The sequence below is a fragment of the Macrobrachium nipponense genome, chromosome 27 (genome assembly GCF_015104395.2).
Source record: "Macrobrachium nipponense isolate FS-2020 chromosome 27, ASM1510439v2, whole genome shotgun sequence".
Taxonomy (NCBI): Eukaryota; Metazoa; Arthropoda; class Malacostraca; order Decapoda; family Palaemonidae; genus Macrobrachium; species Macrobrachium nipponense.
Window position 1 is genome coordinate 37628862 of NC_087216.1, and position 6000 is coordinate 37634861.

The window sequence follows — 6000 nt, forward strand, 5'->3', positions numbered from 1 at the left end:
TAACAAATTTGTATAAAATGTTTTATAAATTGCTAATAGAAATTTTATTAAAAGTGTACATATGCTACAATTACATCCACCTTATACATAATATATTTATGTACCCTATCATTCTTTCCAGATGTAGATGTTCCCTCATCAGTTGATACGAGTATCACCTCTCCAGAGCCCAAATCAGTTTGATACGAGTAGTATCACCTCTCCCCATTCTTCAGGTAAAAGAATTCTTCATTTTTTATATTGAACATAACGTATTACACACTACATATGTCAAAACAGTAATAACATGTGCGTTAGTTAACAAGTCGTAGTAACTGATCATTTTATATATTTTTTATCATTCCAGACTCCCAAGCACCTGCCCATCCCACTCCATAGCCCAGCCACCCACTCTCATGTACCATATGGCCATCCCAGTAAGCAAGCCAACCACTAGAATTTGGTAAGGACATTTTTTTTTATTAATGTTTTATTATTAGTACATATGTAATAACCATGTTATGTATGTAACATACATACTATATAATCATATGTACTATTACATTATCATTCCAGCTGGCATGCACCTGTGACTTACATAAACCAGACCTCTACATAGCCTACATGTCTTCATTTTGCTGAAGGTAAGGAATTCTCAGTTGTGTTTAATGTTTGCATACGTACAATAAATTTTGTACACCTAAGTGGTTACATACTGTCCTTTAATATTAATTCTTCATTCCAGACTGCCCATCATCCTAGCCTGTTATCTGTGATAAAGCACACTGAAGTTAGGTTTGGAATGCATCCTTATCATGAATGCTCTACACCTCCACCTCCATCTCCCACAACCTAGGTAACAGCTTTGAGACTCACTAAAAGTTGGTAAGTTATGTAAGGAATTTCTAAATTAAGTTTTATACTACATGTTATATGTGGATTTTAAATTAAACCACTGTATGGTGCATATTACTGTATGTAACTTACTATGCATAGAGTACTTACTGACAAAATTATTTTTTGTACATTCCAGAACCCCTGAATGATGTAGGCTATGGGGCCACATAAGACTTTGTCCATCCAGGGTTACATTGAACGACAACTTTAAACTAAAGTAAGGAATTAATTAACATACATTAACTCTTTTAGTACTCTTGATATATCTACAGTAATTAACATATTGCATTCACAACTTTCTGTAGTGTATATTTTGTACACTAATTTTGTTACTTTTTTCCTTCCAGAACCAACATTTTTCACACAACTCCAGGTTGTTACTAACAAATTACTACTACAAGTGTCATCAAGGGATAACTACAAGTAGAAGCACCATTTTTGGCATGGAAAAAAAACCCTTCAGGAAAGTATACGTATCACATGTAACATGTAGTGTAACAAAGTATGAACAGTAAGGTTTTTACATACAGTAGTATTACATACGTACATAACTTTTTTTTACAGGAATTTCCAACCAAGTTTGATTATGTACATACATGTTATAAACCACTGTACATATGGTTACTGTATGAACTTAACTTACTAAACATACATAACATGACTTAACTTTGATACTTTTTTGGTACATTCCAGAAAACCAGGACCCCCTCCTGATGCAGGCTATGGGGCCACATAAAACTTTGTCCAGGGTTACTACATAACATAAAGGTAGGAATTATACATAGTGTAGTAAACATACATTAAGTAAGTTTTATACGTACATACTAAAAAAAAGTGACCAAGATCTCTCACATGGGATAAGTGATCAAGGTCCCTCATGGAATTACGTACATACTGTACACTCCCTGCTGAACAGGGGGTGTAGACCAATCATTTACTATGCATACCAGTTGATATTAAACCACTGTATGGTGCATATTACTGTATGTAACTTACTATGCATAGAGTACTTACTGACAAAATTATTTTTTGTACATTCCAGAACCCCCTGAATTGATGTAGGCTATGGGGCCACATAAGACTTTGTGCATCCAGGGTTACATTGAACGACAACTTTAAACTAAAGGTAAGGGGGAATTAATTAACATACATTAACTAACTTTTATACATGTTTATATATGTGATATTAAATCACTGTATGGTGCATATTACTGTATGTAAACTTACTATGGCATAGAGTACTTACTGACATACTAATTATTTTTTGTACATTCCAGAACCCCCTGAATGATGTAGGCTATGGGGCCACATAAGACTTTGTGCATCCAGGGTTACATAGCAGGACACTTTAAACTAAAAAGTAAGGAATTAATTCACATACATTAACTTTTTTACTCTTGATATAACTCAAAGTAAGGAATTATAAACTAAAAGTAAGGAATTAATTAACATACATTAACTCTTTTACTCTTGATATCTATAATTTACATATTGCATTCAGGACTTTGTGTAGTATTTTGTACTAATTGTGTTATACTTTTACCTTCCAGAGCTACCAGACTGGGATTTTAGTGTACTCCAGGATCTACCAAATACTACTACGAAGTGTACAGTGCATAATATAGTGTTTAGTGTATAATCTAACCTAAGGATTAAGTGTAGTACATTGTGCTTTATAGTGTCACAAGAGTTTAATAAAGAATTATACCTTCAAGAACCATCCTTTGCCATTGAAATAACCACACTACACATCATGCAATATACTTGCATGTCACACAGGTAAGGTCTCTAACTTTTTCTTAGTTTAAGGCATATTTCCAAGTGTCGTTCCGGCTTACGACGATTTTCGGCTTACGACGCGCCTCAAGAACGGAACCCCCGTCGTAACCCGGGGACTGCCTGTACCTAGAAACCAGGAACAGCAACGTGGTTCAAGTGCAATGTGGAGTGAATTAAGACCAAAATGTGTGTAATTACAATCAAATAAACACTGTGGAGTTTCAGTTGTGATGGCAGTAAGGATAAAACCACCGATTACAAGGTAAAAATGAATTCAGTTCAAACCATGATCCCGGGAATAAAAAGTTTCATACTTTCACTACTATAGGCAACAAAAGGTTGTTTTATTGTGCTGATTACAACTGCAATCTTGAGTAAGATCAATAAACGTTACATATACGTATACGCTAACATTGTTCAATTGAGAGCTGGGAAGGCTGGGAAAGATGGTGGATTGTCTGTGGTTAGAACGGCCAGTCACGCGATTGCCGCCATATTGGAATTCAAAACTGCCTTGAAAACATATTTTACGAAGAGCTCACATGCTTAAAGTTGTAATTGTATACTTGTTTCAACAATTAAATATAGAGTGAATAAGGCCTGGCCACGCGATAGCGATGGATCGTCTGCGGTTGTTTACCCTACTAAAGGTTAGGTTTGGACCCTATTCTGCATCCCATCAATGCTCCCCAACCCCACAACCCAGGCACAGCCTCATCAACATGATAATACCTTATGATTGCTAGGCTAACCATCTGAGCAACTAGGCCTATTCTAATTTGAGTTACTTACTGTATTTAGCTAAGTGACTGTCTGTGACTAGCCTTGGGTAAACAACAACCGCGGACGATCCATCGACATCGCGCCGGCCAGGCTTTATTCACTCGATATTTAATTGGTGAAACAAGAATACACTTACAACTTTAAGCATACCATTCAAAAGTTTGAAGTTTCGTCAACATAATGTGATATATGAAAGCCTCATACTAACTAAAATAAGCATGTGAGCTCTTCGTAAAATATGTTTTCAAGGCAGTTTTGAAATCCAATATGCGGCAATCGTGTGACTGGCCGTTCTAACCACAGACAATCCACCATCTTTCCCAGCCTTCCCAGCTCTCATCTGAACAATGTTAGCGTATACGTATATGTAACGTTTATTGATCTTACTCAAGATTGCAGTTGTAATCAGCACAATAAAACAACCTTTTGTTGCCTATATTAGTGAAAGTATGAAACTTTTTATTCCCGGGCTCATGGTTTGAACTGAATTCATTTTTACCTTGTAATCGGTGGTTTTATCCTTACTGCCATCACAACTGAAACTCCACAGTGTTTATTTGATTGTAATTACACACATTTTGGTCTTAATTCACTCCACATTGCACTTGAACCACGTTGCTGTTCCTGGTTTCTAGGTACTCACTCCGCAAAGACAGTTACGAGCAGCAGACAACTACACTGTTTATGAGGTGCAAAGCTTTATTCCCTTAATTGTTTACTTTACTCATTATTTAATTTAACTTTACTTTGTTATTTCAAAATGTTTATTTAATTCATGACTATTATCCCTTTTTTGCAACCAAATTAACCCTGAAAAATTGCAAATTTTTCTGATGTACTTCGGAGCAGACAACGTGACAAAAAAATGACTCATCATTGCCAATCTAGTGGAGCTTCACACATACGCTGATGCATTTACAAACTGTTTCCATCAATTCTAGTTGTCATAGTAATGCAGTAATGATAAAATTGCTGTAATATGTATATATAGCCTACTACAAACAGATACACTAATTTCACTTATTTCCCCGGTTTTGTGCAAGTCTTATACCCAGTTTGGAGGGTAAACACATACCAATTGACAACACTGATAAACAATTGAAGAGCGCAAAACGCCGCAAAGAATGCCGTAGTCCCCTTGAATAAGTACGAATAAGTGCTGGTTAGAGGTCAGGTTTACAATTGTTGTGATGAAAGTGCCCCAGCGCCTATGGGTACAAGTGGTGTGCGGATTTAGCACAGGAAATGGGAAGTTTGTTGACACAAGCGACTCCGCAAACATCGAGATGGCGTCAATCTTCAAAATATTTGGGGTTATAAGTAAAAACTTCAAAAGGGTTTTGGGGTTGTGGGCACTGCGTTGGCCACCCTTTTCATTAACCTCTGTTTAAATCTTAAAATATAGGTAGCCTTAATTTCTAACTTTGGAGAAAATACTTACTTTGAAAGGAGAGTAGAGATCTTGAGCTCCTGTTATCACCACAAACTACTAGGTAGCTACTACTCATGACTGATGACCACCTCTGGTGTCAGGACGTGTTAAAGTACTTTTTCGGAAGGTGGCCTAGCCGCGGTAGTTGGTGAGTTGGCCAGTCCACGCGGTTGTTTAACCTAGGTACCGCCTTGACAGCAGCACTGAGTTACCTAGTATACCTATACTCTGTTTTTTTCATCTGTCCATCCGCCTGTGGTGTATTTTTATGGTAACACTGCGTCCCGGGCCTTAGATAGTTACATTCAGCTTACATTCAACGATTATAATAATATCCTATCTCGAATATTAACGGTGTAATTCACATACAGTAAATTATTTAAACACTTTTCAGTTGCAAATGTACACCCAGATATCCTTTTATTTACCTAAAACTTACACATAGCGTAACCATCTAAAACCCGGGGCGCAGTGTTACCATACAAAAACACCACTGGCGGATGGACAGCTGAAAAAAAACAGAGTATACCTAGGTACTTCACAACTAGGCCTAATCCTAGCCTAGGCTAACTTGACCTATCAGAGCCTAAACCACTAGCTACTATACTACCTAATGAGGGAGTCCTCGTCCTTCGCTACCTAGCCTACTAGGCTAGCTACCTGGATTGAGGGTGTCGGTAGTATTTCTACTGAAGCACTCTGCACGGACTGCAAGGAACAAAACCGCGGATACGACATCCACTAGGGATTGGGGCGCCCAATGCATTTCGCTGTGTTTAGTACTGGCCTCTGGGGGGTTAATTACAGTCGTCCAAATAAATATTACTTAAAATTCTGGTAGATCTAGGGTGCTTATACCTATCCGCAGCGGCCTAGACTAGTATGGCAGTTGCAGTTTTTCTATGCAGTTTTACCTCCTGAACAAGAATTTTAAGTAATATTTAGGTACTATTCGGACGACTGTAATTAACCCCCAGGGGCCAGTACTAAACACTGCGAAATGCATTGGACGGCCCCCATCCCTAGTGGATGTCGTATCCGCAGTTACGTTCCTTGCAGTCCGTGCGGACTGCTTCTGTAGAAATACCAAAATTCTTGTTCAGTAGGTACCTAAAACTGCATAGAAACAC

The 6000-nt window shown here is 37.6% G+C and overlaps 1 protein-coding gene across 4 annotated transcripts in view; it reads right to left on the reverse strand.

Moving 5' to 3' along the window:
• Positions 1-6000, reverse strand: part of LOC135201029 (transmembrane protein 186-like) — a 94345-nt gene that overhangs the window by 11028 nt on the left and 77317 nt on the right. The gene's annotated exons all lie outside the window — the stretch shown is intronic.